At 37.3% G+C, this 22,342-nt stretch overlaps 1 pseudogene; it reads left to right on the forward strand.

Moving 5' to 3' along the window:
* The first annotated feature begins 308 nt into the window (after positions 1-308).
* LOC135702579 (uncharacterized) overlaps positions 309-22,342 on the forward strand; it is a 41,634-nt pseudogene continuing 19,600 nt past the window's right edge.

Genomic DNA, 22,342 nt, shown 5'->3' on the forward strand with positions numbered 1-22,342 from the left:
GTCCTCAAGAGAGGCTTCGGTGAGCTCTCCCTCATCCGGCAACGCTGCGTCGAGGCATTGCACGTACTCAGTTGCGACTTCGGGCAGCTTCAGTCGCTCCAGATTGTACCGTGGCGGGCGTCGGTACCGAATGTTGTTGGCAACGGAAAGTTTTTGGCGCACCTTGACCATTAGAAGGTAGTGGTCCGAACCGATATTTGCGCCGCGATAGGTCCTGACGTCGATAATGTCCGAGAAGTGCCTTCCGTCGATCAAAACGTGGTCAATTTGCGATTCTGTCTGCTGCGGTGATCTCCAGGTGTACCGATATGGGAGGCTATGCTGGAAGTAGGTACAACGTATGACCAAGTTCTTAGAGGCGGCGAAATCGATGAATCTAAGGCCGTTGGCGTTCGTTAGCTGGTGAGTGCTGAGCTTTCTTATAACCGGTCTGAATTCCTCCTCCTGGCCGACCTGAGCGTTAAAATCTCCGATGACGATTTTGACGTCATGGCTTGGGCAGCTGTCGTATTCCCGTTCCAACTGCGCGTAAAAAGCGTCTTTATCGTCATCGTCACTTGCTAAGTGAGGGCTGTGCACGTTGATTATGCTGACATTGAAGAAAAGGCCTTTGATCCTCAACTTGCACATTCTGCTATCGATTGGCCACCACCCAATCACGCGCTTCTGCATTTCGCCCATCACGATGAAAGCTGTACTCAGCTTATGTGTATTGCCGCAGCTCTGGTAGATGGTATAACCAACAATCAATACGAAACTAACGATTTTAAATTGGCCCACCACTTTAGTAGCCTATTGGTCCCAAGCAAACGATTAACGTACCCTATTCTAGTTGAAATTCTATTACTACACTATGTTTGTTTTGATTCGCTATGAAAGTTTGACAGATAACATCAGGGGTGTGTGGATTCATGCAGAACATGCAGGGGTGAGTGAAATAGCTTGGGACTGCTTGGGACCGTTGTTCTGGTACTGAGTGAGCCAAAAATAATAATGATTTTCTTCGGGACCCAGTGGTCTTAGAGTTACCTCTATGGTATAACCATCCCTATACATATGTACCGGCGATCCATTCCAGCAAACCTTCTGCATCGCTACGATGTCGAACTTACGGACCCTCAAAGAATGCGGTTTCATGTTCCGACTTTCCAATCGTTAGTCTGTATCCGTTGCTTGGGTCTAGCTGATTGTTCTGGTCCGTATTTACATTGCTTGCTTCCTGTACTTTTGTTTTTTTTTTTCGGCTGGCTTGTAGGGCCTGCACCAACCCCCATTGTCTCGCTGGGGGACCATCGTGCACAGCACTGTTTAGAGTCCCACGCTGGCACCAGGACGTTGATCAGCCGCTCCTAACATGGAGAACAGACGGCGTTTTGAGCCGCACCTCTATGGTGAACAGACGCTCGAAGACTGCACTCTCCGGAGAAATGAGTCCCCCCTGTCAGTATACGACCAAGGTCCCACCGGGGTTGGTTTCCTGATCTGCCCTATGGTTACTCGTACCCCAGCCGGCACCACGGGGAGGTAGGGGAGTTACTGGATAAGAGGCTAAAGACCGCAGATACGCGAAGTATCAATGGTACGCATTGTCCAGCCGTTTACCAGCCAAAACTGTTACTCCACGTTTGCTGTACTGCAGCATACATGAAGTAGCAATGTCAGGTGAAATGGTGCATTAATTTCCGAGATGTGTGCAATTGAAAATTGGAAGTAGAAGTGCATGTATAGCCTACGTTGTGGACTTTACAAGGAATCACCAACTGAGAACAAACCTTCTCCGGTGATAATACGCGTATGCAAAATGACAGCAATCAAAAATCTCTGCGGCAAATAAGTATGCGGAAAAATAGCGGAGAAAGAGAGGAAAACAAACAGGCACACTCGCGTGATCTCGTTGGAGAAAGAGCACAGAGCGGAGGGTATATTTGGTTGGTTCGAAACACGAGTAAGTGTGAAATGATGTGAGATGGAGTGACGAAAGATCTTTTGCGATGCGAAATAAAAATTTCTCTCGCTCTGCGCTTTCATGAACTTTTTATCTTCTCTTGTTCGCGAAGTTTTTATGAGAAGTTCCTTTGGGATTTATCTCTGAAATGAACTGTGATAGAACTTTTTTTTGAAAATGATTTTTCCAACACTGCCTAGCACATTAACCCTCCGAACTTAAAATCTCCGGTAAAATGTGTAACGGCAAACTTACAATCTTAGCTCAGCATTTATAGATGGATTTCAAAAGTATTGGCACCATGTGAAACTTCATAAATTCAAAATTTATTCTGTTTCAATAGATTTAACATCGATCGATAAATTGCAGAGCAATGATTTTTCAAACATTGTTAATTTGCCGTCACACATTTTATCGAAGGCATGTTAAGAAAAGAAGACATTCATAAAAATTAATAAAAATGAAGAGTAACCACGCAGCTGCTGGACAAATTTCCAGTGTATAAAAAATCACCCATAATTCCTGGGGGGGGGGGGGGGCTGGATAATTTTGGAGGGTGCCTGGCCCGATTGGCACCCCTATTAGCTACGCCAATGGTGACGGTCTGATCTAGAGCTTAGATCAGCTACCAGTGGAGTGCAAAATCAATGATTTAGAATATGTACATCAATTACCGTGATGCTCGAAGATGATATATCATAATCAATGTTTGTCTAAAAAATCGATTGTTTGCCCCCAGTCGAATCCCTATTTTTGCTTTAGAATTGCTTTTTATTCAGATTCGATGTGGCAAACAGCCAAGCCATAACTCACATCAAGTATCCAAGCGTTACTGAAAAATGGCCAGAGCAAACCACCATCTTTCGCGTCGGGATCGCATCAACCGAGCCGGGAGATTGGCTTGTAAAGCTCACCAATCGGTACAAATCATGAGCAAATCCCTGCTAATAGTAAATTATTACCATTTTATTAGACAGCTCTCCTTCCGCCCATCGATGGTCGGTCGGTCGTGATAAATGACGGTATTTCCTATTAATCCTACAATTGAACGTAATAATAGTAAACGAGGAACAAAAGTTTCCCGCTTGAATTGACCGCTTCCATTCTGCAGTGAAGTGCAGTCGGTGTATTCCCGCTGTTCCCTATTATACATTGCTGGAGCTACCTGGTTCTATTACTTCCTACGTTTGTCGAAGGTAAGCCCCCCTTCTGTTTCCAACGCAATAACTCCGTTATCTATTGACTTTTACCGCGCTGCGCTGCAAAGTGGAAGCACAAAATTATAAAGATAACGAGCAGATCCCTTTCCGTTCGGATCCCTGGAAATGGAAGAAAACTTTTTCATTTTCTTTTCAAGCAATAAATATTTATTCGACAATAAGTTTCCAGTAAAAATGCTCCCGCACAAAAAAAAAAAAAAAAACAGCCGAAGCTCGCCGCCTGCTATTGATCCACGGAGAATGTTTTGCTTTACTTTCCTGTGGTTCACGGTAGGAACGGGTGGGGGCGCTTTAGGAAGCTCGAGATTCTCGAAATAAAAGGAAAACTCGTAATATTTTCATCCTTTTAAGCCCCTTCCACCATTACTTTGGCCCTTCAACCCGATTCGTTGTTGATAAAGCAGTTCGATCCATTTCCACTGTCATCATCGACGTCATCGTCGGTGTTGTGCACGCTTATTTGAAAGTACCCATTGATGGGTAAAACATGCATTTAATGGGTAACATATACTCATTAATGGATAACAGATATTCATTAAATGGGTAAATTTGTTACCCATCAATGAGTTAAGCCATTTATATCTACAATGAGTATTTTTTACCCATTAATGGGTACTTTCAAGTAAGCGTGTAGGTAATGGATGCTTTTTGATTAAAAGTTTAGAAGAGAAGGCTGCCAAAAGCGGTTCAGAGTGCTATTGCGCGAAGATTGTGTGTCAGATCTGCACACAGTGGCGTATGCAGGATGAGAAGATTTCAAACAACTTAGCTTTGGTATCTCGTGCAGTGATGCAAAATATCATGACACTCACTCGACACTCGTCAACGCATCAACCGACTATCGCCGACAGAACGTTTTGTCAAGCAGTGAGAGTTAAAGCCATGGCAAACAACAATCCCCAGTAATAGTCGCTGTTCACAGGAAAATGTAACAGGTTGCATTGGATTACCCGTAGATAATGCAGATTCCGGGTTTTGACTGCGTTTAGAATGCATTTTTGCGGTACAAAAGAAGTGCAATAAACGCTTTTTAGGCGACGTTGAGATCATCAAAATGGAATTGTATGACGGTTCGCTGCTGCTGATGATGTAAAGCACAACGAAAACAGTAAAAACTTCTGCAGTACACGCAGAAAAAATTATCGTCGAATCAAAAATATTTGAGGAAAATTTAAACGCAAACTCAGTTTGTTCTGGCCACAAACCTAAACTAAAGAGCCTGAATTTATAAAGAGACGACATGTCAAAATTGGAACAATCGATTGTCTGTCAAAGTCATAGGAAAAGTCATTCCAATCGAGCAGAAGACCTGTCAAATTGATAAGATGTCGCCTCTTTTTAAATTCAGGCTCTTTAACATAAACTAGGTTGATTTCAAACCAGAGTTGCAAAATCTCACGATTGTCACGAGAGCGTTCGTAGCCAAAGGAAAAGACCAAAGCATAATTAAACGAATCTCACCGATGACACTCATCACATCAAACTCCAACTGACTTGTTGAGCTAACTGACAATCCTTCGTAAGAGTGACGTTCATATCTGACATTCGGAACCTGAGGGTCCACTGAGTGACTAGATGATGAGACGCCAAGACTAAGTGTGACACAGACAACAAGTTATGATTGTTGTTGTTTTGATGATCGTGAGCTTCGTTTTTGTGTTAACAAATCTGGACAGTTTTGAGATTTGGACGTATTTACTTTTGTAACAAAACACGCCAATCACCGATTTCTCGATTTCAACCTCGAAAGCATACACCACAATCAGCTAGAGGAATGATTCCTATATCATTTGGTATTGTCTCCTTGCGAGATCGAGGTTTTGTTTGCGAGAAATCGGTGATTCGTGTGTTTGGTTACAAAATCAAATACGTCCAAATCACAAAGTTCTCTAGATTTATTGACACAAAAACGATCTAAGCTTCAACATTATCCGGATAGACATTGAGATTTCCACGTCCGGTTGTATTGGTGCGCTATGTGAGAGCGTGGTAGTGAAAATCCGAGGAAAATTTATAACAAATCGCTGACAAACTCATTTTGACAGAGGAAAATAATAAACAACTTTACACGGCGTGCGTTAAGCGTCACTAATCTCTATGGATAATGTAATTATCCGGATAGACCTATCCAGCGGATAGAAATAAACGTAGTCTATTCCTATGCGTATTTCTTTCCCTCCAGATAATTTAAACTTGGATATTATCCATTATTTTTCTATCCGGATAGTATCCGGAGTACCCCGAACAGTTTATGTTTAGAATACGGATATGTGATATCAAATATGTGTCCATCAATATGGGAATTTTTGGAATCGCGGTGATGTCTAGAGTTCGGAAATTGAGATCCGACACCATTTTTCAATCCAATATGACAGATATTGGGTTGAGAAAAACTGGCAAATACCTTACAATACGGGTATTTTCGGAACGGGAACGACGGGTAGATACCGAACATTGATGTCACACGTCTATTCGAAATCCAAGATGGTGACCACCCAACTTACAATTTTCGCAATGTAAACACTTTGCTCATTTTATTTATACAGCCTCAAGCTGTATGCAAATGTTATACGATATGAGGAAACCTTTACTCAACCTCTTTACAAGTAAATCTGGCGAACTTAGTCAGCTACTTATGGCTGTTGTGACAGTTGGGACAAGCTCTTATTGCATATCTTATTTACGCTTCTATACAGCTGTTATCCTGCTGTTTAGTTGTGTGTGAACTTGAAAGGCGCTTACTCAACCTTTACCCGATTATCCAATAATCACTATACAGCTTTCTCTTAACGCCAGGTTAAATATTGTTTACGTTTTTTTTGTAGGAGGAATTTATCATGTTTATTTTACTGTGATTTAAATTAATCGAAATTATTTATAAGCCCAGCACCAAATTATTTTCACTGTACCGGAACCTGGAATCGAACTAGAGACGGCCGCATTGGTGGACCTTGATACTACCAACTTCGCTACGCCAACACTTTGAACTGACGTAAACAAATTCACATGCCTTTCTACAACAAGATTGCTGAGTAGAGGCTTTATAATAGTGCACATGAATCACTTTTCTCGACTAGTCGATTCAGCTTTGTAAAGAAGCAAAGTAAAAGCTGTAAAACTGCACAAGTCCAAAAATAAACCTAGTTGACTGTAAAATAGCTTCCAAAGTAGCGCTAACACAGTGAATTAGTTGAGTTAAGGTTGTTTGGTTGTTGAAAAAGCACTTTTGATGTTTATGTTATTCAGTAAGAGTTGTTGGTTGTTTAGAAGCCATCAAGTAAGTAATATATTCGCTCTATTAGCTTTGTTTTGAAGCTAAAAGTTGAAAGTTGATTAATATTTGCATAGAAGTTACTTTAGCGTGTATTGCGTGATGTTATTCAGTGCGTCTGACAAATTGAATAATGGTTGTGAAAAAGTTGAGTTAACGCTCTCCAAAACTATTTTGCAAGCTTCTGATTGCAGCTGTATCTACAGCTGTGTTTCAGCTACTTTACAGCACAACGCTGGAAAGGTTGGCTTATAATGCTGAAAATGTAAGTTGGGCATATCGTATAATATTTTACACTTTTTTTTTTCTAAAACAGGTGGCTACCATCATGCATTCTAAAATGGCGTCGAACATCGATTTTCGGCCTTTACGGGTCGTTCCCGTTCCAATAATACGATATTTCACAGGTTTTATAAACCAATGGCCTCCATCTTAGACTTATATCGGACATCGATTTTCAGCCTCTACACGTCGTCTGTTATCCGAAAATATCCATATTGTAGGGTGTTTGAATCTTTTTGAAACCAATGGCTGCCATATTGGATTCCAAAAAGGCGTCAGGCATTGATTTTCGATATTTACACGTAGTATCCATGCCATTTTTCGATTTCGGCGTAGGATATCAATTTCCGGACTCTAGACATTACCCCGATTCCAAAAATTCCCGTATTTATGGGTACATATTTGATATCAAACCTCCCGATTCTCAACATAAGCTGTTCGGAGTACTCCGGATACTATCCGGATAGAAAAATAATGGATATTATCCCTATCCTTTTCCGGATTATTTTAAAACTTTTATATCCAGATACTTAAGATACTCGGGTATAACAGTTTTAAAATTATCCGGAAAATGATAGGGATAATATCCAATGATAGATTGGATAAAAGATAATGCATAGGGATAATTTTGATGCCTGAGCAGCTCAGTGCTGCACGACCTGATCAAAGTCTCCCCTGTTATCAAAGACACCCCGTTTTACGGTAACTTTTTCTAACAACCGTTGAAAATTCCGAATCCTTCAGGTAATATTATTCAATGAAAAATACTTTTTTTCTTCAGTTTCTTCGTGGGAAGGCCACAAAAACTATGCGCTAGAACCGGAGGCTACTATAGTAAAAATGAATGGCACGATTATCATCGATGATAGGTAAACGAATGTCAACAATACTGATTGTTAGAAGAATTGCTACTGAGATGACACTCACTATGAAGAAGAGTGTAAACAGTACGACTGATCGAGTGGAGCGGGGAGTGATCAACTTTCATTGTCAACTGTCAAAAGCAACTAGGTACGTTGCTTGAGTGAGCGTCCGATTCGAGCGATTCGAGAGTGATACAATAAAAAAGGGTGACTATGATCAGTCATTTCGTGACTTCTACAGTGACAGTTTTCAAGACTGTTTCAAACGTATTCCATGTAAGAAGTAATTGATATCAATGTTTAAAACCAAGGTTGCAAAGACTCATTTCAGCTAAAACAATGTTTTTCTAAATTATGAAATAATTAGATGCCATGATCAAATTTTGAATTGGTAGGATACAAGAAGAGGTTGCAAAGAATGTGTTTGACATATTAAACCTGTTTATTTCACTTCATGAGAGTCACAATCAGCGATTTTTCACAAACTCACTCACTCACTCACTCACTCACTGAGCGATCAGCAAATCGCTGATTGTGACTCATACACGAAACGAAAATCAATTATTTTATCCATGTGTTTCACTTATACATTTTTGCCAAAACATCAGCCTTATACATTCCATAAGACAAACTACATAGGTCCTATAAGAATGCATAAAAGGTATGTGTGACCGCTTATACATTTCATTTGACACATGATCTTCATTAGCTTTTTGCAAGGCGTCTGCTTATTAGTTGACTTATACATTTGATGAATAATCAGCAATAGAAATTTGCCAAAAGGTATAAGGAGATATCTATCCGTGTAGAAAGCAAAATTTACAGGTTTTATGTTTCCAACGCATACTTTGTAACCTCTTCTTGTAAGTTACAAGTAAAACATGCCATCATACCATCTTTTGGTTTTATTATTCCGAAAAACATTATTTTAGCTGAAATGAGTCTTTGCAACCTTGTTTAAAACATACATGACGAATTTCACGCTTACTCGACAAATGGTTGGCAGCACCCTCTCAGATGTCAATGAAACTTTGTAAGTGTATAGATTACGTCTACTTAAAAAAAATCTAGACCAACATTTGGAAAGGGCAGAACTTTTTTGTCATCATTTTCTTCAAAAAATTATAACTCAATAATGTCAAGTCCTACAAAAATGTTGCCAAAGGATGATTTGTAAAGAAATAAATGAACTTTTGTAAGAAAATATAAAAAAAAACGTTAAAAACCTATTTTCTACTCTGAAAAAATAATAATTTTAAAACTTTAAAATTAGATTTCTCAAAAACACAATTTTTTTTCAATCTGAAACTTTTTCTAACGATAGACATACCATTTATCTACAACCAGTCTTCAAGGTGCAGCATCGCGCTTGTGAGCAAATAAGTTTTCGTACTCACAAGAACATTCATTCTGTGCTCACGCATGCACTCAGCCAAATGAACATGAGCCCGAGCGTATGTTTAAAGTTCATGCGCGCACTTCGTTTTCTTCAGCGCTCGAACATCAAAGTTCGCACCTAAGCGCAGGTCAACAATTCAAACCCATTTTTTTCTAATGTTAATTTGATAACCTTTGATTTCATGTCTAGAAAGTAATCGAAATGCAAAGTTCAGAAATAAAGGCACGCTATTTTCACTACGATGAAAATGAAAAACTATTCAAATGCAAAGTTGAAGAGTGTATTGGAAAACTAAAAGATGCTGCAAGTAGCTTGAGGAGATATATTGCCCAATTACATCCGAACATTGCATCGCAAATCGGAATCACAGGATACAAGCGAAAGTCAGATCAACGGATTGTACCTCAAGAAGCTTCTCCATGCAAGAAACTGAAGACAGTAACTGTGCAAGTAGATCCTGTCGATTTTAAATGCGGATTAGTTGAAATGCTTGCCATAAACTCGGTTCCTTTTAACTTTTTTAGCTCCAAAGCATTTCGGTCAACAATTGGAATTCTCGCCAAAGCTCTAAATATTCCGTCATACGGTGAAGCAATGGCTTCGATGATCCCAAAAATTGCAAACATCATACGAAGCATGATTGCTTAGGAACTCAACGGATTATTTGCTTTGGAATTCGATGGTGCTCAACGGCACAGCTGGAAATTTTTTGGGATCAATGCGAGAACTCTAGTCAATGGTAAGTTTCGAACGCGAACTCTGTCCATGATGGAAAAAACCACACGCTGCGAGTTGAAGAAGTTTTGAAGTTGTATGATTCCGGTATGGTGCATATTTATTCGTGTACTACGGACAATGGCAAGAATATGTTAAAATGTGTATGGGAATTGAATAAGTCTCAGCACATGGCTCTCGATTCGGAAACTGAGTTTAGCTATGAAGAAATGTTCAGCAATGAAGAAGAGAAACACGATGAATATATTGCCAGCGATGACACAACACAGGTTGATCAAGAAGTGAATGAGATGTTGGAGGCGGTAGAAAGCATTTTTCTGCATGGTAACGAATCTTGTATTGCAACTCTGAAATGTGCCGCGGATACAATCAACTTGGTGGTGAAGGACGAGATTAATGGAGAGGACTAAAGTTTGAAGAACATCCGAAAAATAGTGAAATTCTGTCGGAAAACCAAATATAAACCATTTTTCGATTTGGCAAAAGTATCTCTTCCGAAAATTGACGTCGAAACCAGATGGGGTTCTATGTACGAGATTATTGCATGCCTATATGCCCAAAGTACTTTTTATAAAGATTTGGGCTGCAAATTTGATGATCTCTGGCTTACAGAGGACGACTAGGATTACGTCATAGAATTTTCATGTGCATTTGAACCTGTGTATGTTCTAACAAAGAATCTACAATCGGATGACTTAATTTTGGGTGACGTGTATAAGTTTGTGAAGATGTGTCAGTTGAAACTAAAACAAGTCCCACCGGGCAACAGGTTTTCCGCAAAAAATGTTCATGCTATAACTACTCGAGCAACAGTAATGATGGATAATAACGCATTCCGAGCCGCGTTACTATTCGATCAACGCTGGTGTTTCATTGACTCTCCGTATGTTACGACAGACGACAAGCTTGCTGCAAATGTAAGTATTTTTTGTTGTTGTTTCAAATATTTAAAAAAAAAATAGTATCGATGACAACAGAAAATACATGGGAATTTGGTTTGTAAGGATTTTTCTGATCTAAATCACTTTCAAATGACTGTGATTATATATGTTAATGGGTTTCATCCATATGCGCTTTGGACTTTGAAGAATGAAAAAATCGAAGCCCTTGACTAAAACACTGCTCAGATAGGATCAAAGTTGTTTGAGTATAAATTAGGACTGAAAAATAAGTTACATCGGAAGTTTCCTTGAAAATAATATGTAGCTTAAATATCAATCTATTTTCTGTTCAAGTCTACTTTTCAATGAGAAAAGTAACGATGAAAATATAAACGATTTATTCAGAACTGATATCAATCAAGCATTTATAAAACTCACCACATATTTCTTGAAATTATTCGTGATTTATATAAGCCCGTTGTTTCACAGTATACCTTTTCCCATTTCGTATTATTTAATCCACACAGGAGCACATTCTTAAAGTAAGCAATATTTTAACAACATTTAATACCAGTTCATCATCAGGAACATCGAATCAAGATTCCAAAAACCCAACAGAAGACGATTCGGAGGCTTTACTCGAGGAAGAGTGCCAGCAAGCATCTACTTATAGGTTGTTTCCTTCTCAAGTTGATCTTAAGCTGAGGTTTTTAGATTTGGCAAACACAAAAAGTCAACACAGATATTGTGAAACATTGGGAATCTCGACGCTATGAAGATCCACAATTGAATGCACTTTGAACAATTGCATTGTCCGCATCAGCAATCAGCAGGTCTCAGTTGAGCGATGTTTCTCGGCAATCAAGCTGGAGCTGGAGCAACATCGGCTGCGAATGTCCCCACAAATGCTCAATGATTTGATGCCTATTCGGTTAAGTCGTGACATTTTATCTTTTCGTTATTTGTTATTTGGATTTTCAACTGATTGATTGGATTTGTTGTTTTATTGTTTATGAGGTTAAATAAATGGAAACTAAAAAATGAGTATATTACTGCGCAATAAGGCCGGCACAAATATCAAGTTTTTCTTCTGTCACCCCCCCCCCCCTTCAAAATTTTGGAATATCACCAAGGGGGAAATAAAATAAAACTTTCAGTGTAAATTTATTTTTCGCAAATTCATTTGGGTATGGATACTCGCTTTGCTAGATTTGTTCCACCTTGTTCTTTTAAAGAATTTTCACATAAATTGGTACTTGACCAGTACGGCATGACAGGTCCTTGAAATCGGATCAGCTGGTTTCAGTTGTTGAAAACGGATTTTATCGAACATCATTCCTAATCTTGTTTGGCAACTCACTAGGTAAGCCACCTTCAATCTGATCGATCCCTCTTGTTCGTTGCGCACATCTTCGTCTTTTCCCAGTCGGATCACTACAAAGAACCATTTTCAGTGGGTCGTTATCCGACATTATTACGATGTGCCCAGCCCACCGTAGTCGCCAGATTTTTGCATTCGATCTACATTTCTTAACTTACAAACCTTCTGCAATGATACTCAATGATTCACTTCTTTTCTACAGTGATTCAACAATTTTCGAGCTACAATCTTTTCAAAATTGGTTTAAAATTTTTAGAAGTGAGACCAAATCAGAAACGATTCAGGAAATTCCTAACTGAGGAGACACTTTTCAAAGCAGATTCAAAACTGAGTCTGAACTTTTTTGAAGTGAGTTCAAACTTTCGAATAAGTCATCAATATTTTTCTAACTGAGTCTAAACATTTATTTTATGTTATTCAATCCTTTTTAAAGTTGTCAAAACTTTCCTGAAGTGATTCAACATATTCCAAATCCAATCTTTAAAGAATTGGTTTCGCATTTTCTGAAGTGAGGTAACATTAGCTGATTAGTCCTTTTCCTAAATGAATCCAAGGTCTCCTGCATTGATTCAACTTTTTCCGAACTGAAACCAAACTAGTCAGAACGGGTTTGATATTTTCCTTAGTGAGCTCCACATTTTTGTTAACTGCTTTGGCGTTTGGCAAGGACACAATCTTGCAATCTTTTCCGAAGTGAACCGACAATTTTTTTAGCTTAAATTTTCCAAATGGTCTCCAACCTTTTCTGAAATAGTTCAAAACCTTCCTTAGGGAGTCCAAAATGTTCTGTTGAGTGATTGAATGATATTGAATGTTAGTCTGAGCTTTCCTGAAGTGATTTAACTAGCTTTTAACGTATATTCCGCTCCCTTAGATCCCTTCCTCGTTTTTGTGAGATTCACATCCTTTGAAAATTAGGCTGAGATTTTAAAGAATGGACCTTGGTATGTTCATAGCTGATGGTAGATTTTTTTTTAAAGCAAGCACAATTGTTGAGAAAACTGGGTTTACATCCACAAAAGTACGCATTTTTATAGAAATTTGGGTTTCTTGATCAGCCACGTTGGATTTTGGCTCCGTCCTTTGAAAAACAACCTTGGATGTTATAGAATAGATCTTTGTAAGTTCATACGTGATGGTAGATTTTTTTAAAGCTAGGTTGGATTTCAGTTCAATCTTTTGAAATTTGTGCTTGAATTTTATAGAATGGAACTTGCTGAATACCGGAAGGACGAACCTGGTTAATATTCACAAAAGAAGGTATTTTTAAAGTAAATTAATTTTTCTGTTTTCCGAACTGAATTTTGGCTTCTATCTTTGAAAAATATGCTTGTATTTCAATAGTAGTTGCTGAATCCATACGGGAGGGTTGAATTTCTTCAATTTTTGAGAATACCGAGTTTAAATTTACAAAAGTTCGTATGTCATAAAAACTTTGATTTTCTGTTCTGCCAAGTTGAATTTCGGCTCCTATATTTGAAAATAGACTTGAATTTTATAGAATGGACTTTGCTGAATCCATACGTGATGGTAAATTTTTTGAAGCATGCACAATTTTTTTAGATAACTGGGTTTGAATTCTCAAAAGTACGTATTTTTATAGAAATTTGGGTTTCTTGTTCAGCCAAGTTGAATGTCGGCTCCTTCCTTTGAAAAATAGGAATGGATTTTACCGAATTGCTGAATCCATCCGTATTTTTATAGAAATTTGGTTTTTCGGTTCTGCCAAATTGCATTTTGGCTCATATCTTTGAAAAATAGGCTTGTATTTTTTAAAATGGACCTTGCTGAATCCATACGTGAAGGTTGCACCGGGTTTGTAATTCGAAAAGGTTTTTTTTTGTTTTCCTTTTCTGCTAAGTTGGATTTTGATACAGTTCTTTGAAAGTTATGCTTAGATTTTATAGAACTGACCATGCTGAATTCATATGTGATGATTATTTATTTAAGCACACCCAAATCCAGGTTTAAATTGACAAAACTACGTATTTTTGTTAAAATTTGGTTTTTATGTTCAGCCAAGATGGATTTTGGCTCTTTTCTTTGAATATTACGCTTGGATTTTGTTGAATAGACCTTCCTGAATCCATACGTCTAGTTAGATTTTTTGAAGCACGAACAATTGTTGAGAAAACTGAGTTATATTTGGATAAGGAAGAAGTATCGAAAACAGAACGTTTTTTTTTTTTTCATAAGAACTGTTACGTTTGTGGTATTCCGCTTGATGGTTTATCCGGAATTTATCAATACCCAAAAATCAATTGCTTTGATCCTATTCATCTACATTATTACCAATGTTCTTCCTTGAAAGGATACAAAAACTTATGCGCGAAATGTCTTGTTTTTTTTTTCCTTTGGTTTGTTTTTTCCGTCGATCTTGTTTTCCGTGCTGAGCACCAATGCTACCGACGTGCCAGGAAGGCAGCTCCCACACCTGGAACCCTACCTATCGACCCATCAACTCATGAACCGGGGACCAACGGCTTTACTTCCCATCCGAAGGAAGGCGTGATCAGAGATGTTATGCCTCAGAACATCCCGGCGGCGCCGACTGGGATTGAACCCAGGCCTGCTGGGGTGAGAGGTAATTACGCTTACCACTACACCACCGGCGCCGTTAAAATGTCTTGTTGATAACTCGAGTGTTATACATAATAAAGTCAACATTTGTGGCATTAGTGTCAAAAATCACGGCTTCAAAGAAGTATAAGGCTAAAGCGGAGGCTAAGAAAAAATGTTAGCCTTTTCAATGTACGGTTTAGATATAATGTAAAACGAATTTTAAATGTTTTTTTTTTGTTTATTTTTTATCCCCCCCCCCCCTCGACTGGTGCGAGCATCGAGTGATAAAAGAAAAACTTGTGATTTGTTCCGGCCTATAAAAGAATAAAACCCATCAACCATTTTCCAAAGTTTTGTGCAGCTTTTGTCCGACATTTCTTTATTCCAGAATACTACATCCACTTCCTCTATTAATCCTTCTTTATTAAAAAAATAAAATTGAACTGCACTATCAACATTACGCAATGCTTGACTGACTTTATGTCTTTTAAAAGAAATTTTTAAATAATTTAATTACTGGCAACTACGCGCAGTCAGAAAGATATTTGTGTTGACGATTGTCGCAAAACCGGACAAAATCTCTCTTTAAATTACCCACGTTAAACCGCAATTATCATCTCGCCAACACCAACCATCACGTAAAACCTCCGACTGCAATCCCGATGTTCGAGCACAGGCGCAAGCACGAAACATCAATCCTGAGTTCATTTACGCTGCGCTAAAGCGCCCATTACATATGTCAATTTTCATTACAATATTATCAATACATAAATATTGACAACATTAATGACAACACGCTGAAGTGCTCGTTACACGGGTCCATATATTGACAGTAAATTGACATACTGACAATATTATTGAGAAGGTAATATTGATGTCGAGTATTGTTGAAAAACTGATTTTCATTTCACTTTGTCAAAATTCTTCCCCTAGGAGGGAGAATGTACGTCATTTATATCGACTGACTCACAAAGCACCTACGTGCATGCAGCGAGGCATGCAGTGTTGCCATTTGTTTAAATCTTCGTATGATATAATATCAATTTCAAACTAAATAAAAAATGTATCTTTTTACAGTCACCAATCACCCAGGCTTCGTTTATATGGATGTACATTTTTACAAAATCACAATCACAAAAATCATGTTATTTTTTTACTTTAGAATAAAATAAATACTATCAGCGTTTCACATACATACACGTAACGTAAATTAATTATTATATGCATGATTTTCATTTATGAATGTTTACCTAAGCATCAGAAGGATAGTTTCTATTTGGGAAACTGCGTACCGGGAACGTGGGTTATTCCACACGTGTAGTAATTCCGCGTACTCGACAATTGATTTGATTAAATTCGATTGCTTTGGAAGTACATGTCATGTTATTTGTTGTCTTGTGTATTGTCTGTGTCCTGTCAAATAGTTACAACATTTGGTATACCAATTTGGCCCACGCAATACAACCCACGTTCACGGTACATCATATGTTAATTAATAAACTATATGTGTGGCCATTAATACAGTTTATATGACATATGACCTACATTAAATTTCTTGTACGTCTTCTTATCATTAGTTTACTTTAATAATAATCAATAGTAATTTGCCAGAAAGTATAAGAGGATTTTCATCATGAGAGTGTATCATTATGATAAAACTAAGCATTATATGTATAAGTAACATTAGGTAAATATTATTGTTCTAACGAAACAGGAGAGTTCAGTGATATCAAAAATAAAATTGGATGCTATAATTAATTACCTATAGCAAACAACATTCCTTTAAATTTATATGAGAACATAAGAATTGACCTGGAATAGATCATTTTTAAAAACTATTTATCCTGAAAATTAATTTAAAATGAGCCAGTATAAGTAAATGTTGGGAAAAAATTGATTTCTATATATCAAGAGCAAATTTTCATTACGTCGAATGTAACAAAGGTAAACAAAGTCGAGCTATCAGTGTCAATCGATTCTCCTGCTATTACACTATATACTGTTCGAATATAGGATCAAATCCCATTTTTAAATTTATTTACCAGTCAAATTGCTTTTTGACGTAATCACCTTCCGATCAAAATAGTTTTCGATGTTACTTAAGTCACCCAATTTCTATGAAGATGCCGTTTGACTTAAGTAACAGCGCTGAGAAACCCGTGAAAAGTGTACGTTCGTCGTTTCGCTTTCTCATTATTAAAGTGAATAAATCGAACTGTTTGTTGCTAAGATGATTTCGGTGGTCCTAAAATGATGAATGAACTGCACGTAAGGAGACGTAATTGATAATTCTCCCGAATATCCTGGTAAATACACTTTGACTTAAGTAACAATAGGGGCCACCAAACGACGTATAATAACTTTTGACTCAAAAACCATTTTTTAGCATGAAAGCTAGCGATTTGCATTTGTATGATTAAAACCATGCTAAATATGTTAAACATTGCTATCACTATGAGATTATATGTGTTTACTTGGAAATAGGAATAACTTTTCGGTCATCAAAACAAAACTTTATTTTTCTCGGATTGGTGCGAATGTTACTTACGACATAATGAAAATTTGCTCTTGATATATCCACTAAACCAGGACTCCGCTATTTGGTAAATTTTGATCTACGGAACTGTTCGGTAAAAGTTTACAAATCATTTATTCTGAAAATGTATGGACCTAGTTAACCCCATTAAATGATACAAACCAAATTTGTCGATTTTATTGATTTCCTTCGAGTAACGGTCATTTAAAATTTTACCAACTTTTTCAGTTCAAATACCCGGCAAAACTTACCGACTTCGGTGATACAAATTCTGTGTGTAGCTAGTATTTTCTATACATACAGGTCCAGCAATCGTTTCTGTTTGGACCCGAATACAAACATTAACTCTAAACACACTTTCTTTCGCTGATCCATGTTTCTTGTGTGGCGAAATTAAGACATATAATATTGACTTTAATACATTGAGGTAAAAAGGCTTCTAACGTATTGCCATTAATATTGTCAATATTTTCATACATTCTGAGTATTGACAAAGTGAAATTAAAATCAGCATTACGTCTTCAATATCACCTTTTCAATAATATTGTCAGTATGTCTATTTATTGTCAAAATATTGATATGTGTAATGGGCGCTTAACCCCAGATGTTGTTCATTTCTCTCAAGTTCGATGTTCGTGTCTAAACCAGGCATGTCTAAACGCAACACTACACTGCGTACTGCCTTTTTTACACACCACCAAGAGCATTGAGTTGTACGCTCCGTACCAGTGCTCGATAGAAAACACCAAAAGCAGCAAACAAGGCACTGGTACCGGTGCCCGTGCATAATTGTTTGCACCGGTGGTGTATGGATCTTCGGCAAGCACCAAAGCCGAGTGTTTCTGACTTCGGCAAACACCGCAGCCGAGTGTTTTCGATTTCGGAAAGCACGCATGCTGCTCGTAGGAATTTTTTTTTGGCGGCTTATGAAAGATTATGCTGTTCCACAAGGTAGCTTTTCAACGCGTCCAGAGCTGATAGATAAGTGGTCGAAGCACTGGTCTCATAATGCCAATGTCCATGGTGTTCGATTCTGGTATGTCCCTCACCTATTTTTTCTGTCAACATTATTTTCAAAAGGTAATCTTATTTCATAGATTTCGATTTCTTTTTAGGCTAAAAAGCATTACGCAATCTTATGAATCTTATGAGCTCAAAGAATCATCAACAAGGATTATTAAAAATACGTAAATCACCCACTTCGCAAGAGCGTGTTTCTGTTGCCGTCCACCCACTGGTATTTCTTGGCTTTTTGTTAACTAATTGAGCTGATTGTTTTCACACGATTTGAGTGAATATAATAATGATAACTTATACCCAAAAAAACTAGAATGCGATCCTTCTTGAGCGCGTTGTTTTTATTTAGGGGAAAACAGCCCGAAATGCACTCGCTCGATGCGATTTTTCATAGCATTCCCGTTTTTAATTCATAAATTTGGCAAGTTACAGTGCTAGTTTAGTACTTTACGCATTTCGGCAAAATTAATAGTGGAATAACTATGAAAAATCAAAACGGGCGTTTGGCCCGGGGTGCATTTCGGGCTGTTCTACCACAGACAAACAGACGTAACTCTTTGAAAAACTTGTTCTTGAAAACATAGTATCTCAAAACATATAACCTCAGTAACGACATCTATCTGGCTTCTCGCGGAAAACAAGCTTGCTCGCTAACTCGTAAACAATATTGCATAAAATTTCTATAGAATATATAGAAACGTCAAAGTGATCCGATGCCAGCGCTGCGGCGAGTAGTTCGCGGAACTGATAATATTCAAATCAACCGTTAAATGCATGAACGAAGATACACAATGAAGAGTTACGTCTGTTTGTCTGTGGTTATACCCTACATGAATGGTGAGTAGTTCTGTTCACCCACCGCTATTTGGGTGTTTACATCTGTGCTGGTATGCTGATGCTAGTGAACTAAAGCTGTACTAATAAATAGTCAGCATAATGTAAACAGGACGTCAGCATCTACCAGCATGAGATTTCAGGAGCCTCTGAAATTCGTGCTAGTTAGTTGAGTTGGTTGAGCTATTTATATTATTTTAGATAAAGTGAACCAGCATATAATATATTACATATTATGTAAACACCCCATATATCTCTATTATTATACAATCATTTGAGCTGTTTGGTTTGGTTGGAGATAAGTTATGATTATTATATTGACTCTAATCAAATTAAATCCATCAGCTAAATGATTTAATACAAAGCCAAGAAATACCAGTGCGTGGGTGGACGACAACAGCAACACACTCTTCCGAAGTGGGTGATTTGTGTATTTTTAATAATCCTAGTAGATGATCCCTTGAGCTCATAAGCTTTATAATATTGAGTAATGCTTTTTAGCCAAAAGAAATCGAAATGAATTTCATAGATTTACCTCATGAAAATAATGTTGACAAGAAAAAAAAAACTGAGGGCTTGTCGAACGATGGACATTGGCATCATGAAAGAAATGCTTTGACCACTCTTCTATCAGCTCTACTCGAGATGGATGATGCTAAAGGCGTATAAGAGCTACGATCAGCGTTGCCAGGTCATTTTCAGAAAAATCTGGACCAGTTGAAATATAAAATCTGGAAAAATCTGGAATGCTCCAAAACATTCTGTTTGTAACATATTGCCATTGAAATCAAAGTGATGTGCCAATCTCCCGTAAAAATCGGTCAGTATGATCATCTGGAATTTATTCAAAGTACCAGAATGTTTACGAATTACATGTTTCAATAAATTATATAAAGCAAATAACTTGTTAGCATTGCTTAAATCATCCAAAAGTGAAGAAAAGTATTGACACAGTGGGCCCAAAAATATTAATTATTGGTAAAATACTGCAGAACATATTTTTAGAATTGTTTGTTGAATTGTAATTTCTTTAAAAATAATGAGAAGCAAAGAATCAAGCAACTTTGATGGGGTGGATTTTTTTTAACTAATAGTAGATTAAGTCCTTACTATTTGATCCAGTACCAGAATATGTCTTAAAGATTTTATTTGTTCTAAACAATTCTAATATTACCCTGAGGTTTATCAGGCTAACAATTTAATTCTTGACATCATACAACACACAACACCCAGTATACCAGTAAACAATTTTATTTTAAAGTAAAATTCACCTGGCTGAAGTGGGAATTAAAGCCTAACATCGTGGTACTCACCAATAGTTTAAGTAAACTTTGGATAACTCCACTATATGCATGACTATTACGAATAATTTTATATCAAATAATAATTTTATTAAATAACTTAAATGAAAGACTGAAAGCGTCATATGAAGTCTCATGATCTTGAAATGATTCTAATTTCTGGAATTAATTTTTTTACTGGATCCCATATCAGTCTTAATTTACTTGGAACTCTTTACTGGATACCTTTGTCCTTTTTAGAGTTCCATTTGAATCATCCTAGAATTCCCTCATACTTAGTTTCTGGATTCCCCTAAAATAATCTTAATAATATCCAAACTGTTTCAGTAACATTCTAAGAGTTATTAGCATTATCTCTTGTAATATCTTATAAATCACTCTCCGATTCCACAATTCCGTTAAGCTGGTAATAATGTCCAAGAATTGGCATAATTTTGCATCTAAATCAAAATTGTTTTGAAACCTCTTCAGTATTTCCTAAGAACTCAAGTACTTTGCCAAATTGGCCTTGAAAGTCTCCCAGAAATTTCATGATGTTCTTTCTCATAATTCCGCTTAATTTTTTTTAAATTTGATAAAATGAGTCTCTATAGAAACATTTGGCAGAATTCCATTGAAATTATTCTCACAATTCGTATCAGCATACTTCTTAAGTTTAATCTCTTAAGAATTTCCTATGATTTTTCTTCCGAATTCTAGCTATTTCCTTTTTCATAAAATCTCCATTCAATTGTCATCAGAGTTTTCAAAAGACAATTGACACTGTCTTAAACCAGAGGTTGCACAGACGGTATACTTAACACTGGACAACTGAAAGCACATCACACCAGTAGGGAAATTTTCAGATGGCGAAAAGTTACACCGGCTGGAGGCGGGAATCGAACTCTCATTTCGTGGCACTCACAATACGCCATGGCGCCGCACGACCACGAAACCAACAAAGATGGATGCAACTCTACTCAGAATTAACTTGAAATTCTCCTTTGGAATTTGCCTCACACTTCAATGTAAACTATTTTAAGAAATACCTTTAAATTCTCCTTAAAAATCTTATGACTTATACTCAAAAATCTAACGAACGTACTGCAAAATGCTGGTGGTTGTCTAGATTAAAAAGCCTTGCTAATTTTCCATAGCTCAATTTATTGTTTTCAATCCTGAGAACTTTTTTTTTACGATTTCTTTAAATTCCATTCATTTCGAAATTTTGATTTTTATAAATTAAGGGTTAAAATAATAATTAATATAGCCAAAATCTTAACAAAAACTCCATATAGAAAAAATCTAGACCCGATATTTAAGAAAATGTTAAGATTTTGTTTAGCCAATAATCTTTAGAAAATGTCTTAATTTTCATGATTCTGCAACCCTTTGCAAACATGTTGTAACAATTCAATTCAAACAATGTGCGATGTTGCAGTAATGTCCAACGTTGATGGTCTTTAATAATTAAAGTAGTAAGTTTGGCTTTTTATGTTTTGATTAGTAGGTCCAAAGCAACATACGTCTAAAAATCTGGAAAAATCTGGAACATATTTAAAAAATCTGGAAATATACGTGATCTATCTGTGTATCTGGCAAGACGATCGAAAATCTGGAAAATCCAGATAAATCTGGAATACTGGCAACGCTGGCTACGATAATGTTTCTGAAGTCGCCCAAAGAAAATTCCTACGAGCAGCAAGCGTGTTTTCCGAAATCGAAAACACTCGGCTGCGGTGTTTCCCGAAGTCAGAAACACTCGGCTTTGGTGCTTACCGAAGCATCCATACACCGGTGCAAACAATTATGCACGAGCACCGGTACCGGTGCCTTGTTCGCTGCGTTTGGTGTTTTCTATCGAGCACTGGTACGGAGCGTACAACTCAATGCTCTTGGTGGTGTGTTTGTAGGCAAAACTGCGACCCGTGCAAAAGGGTTCAGTGTTTTTACCATGGCTGGTCTAAACATGAGCCTGAGAGAGAACACGCGCTCTGAATGAACTTACACTTCTGAAATTTGAACTCACGCTCAGCGCCGTGCATGTTTACGTGAAGACTGTCTACAACTCGTTGATACATCCCAAGATGAGCACTTTTAAAGGAAAAAAGTTATTCAACAATTTTTTTTTCGTTT

Source organism: Ochlerotatus camptorhynchus, unplaced genomic scaffold (assembly GCF_037179485.1).
Source record: "Ochlerotatus camptorhynchus isolate MF236.1 unplaced genomic scaffold, CSIRO-AGI_Acam_v1.1 ptg000193l, whole genome shotgun sequence".
Classification (NCBI taxonomy): domain Eukaryota; kingdom Metazoa; phylum Arthropoda; class Insecta; order Diptera; family Culicidae; genus Ochlerotatus; species Ochlerotatus camptorhynchus.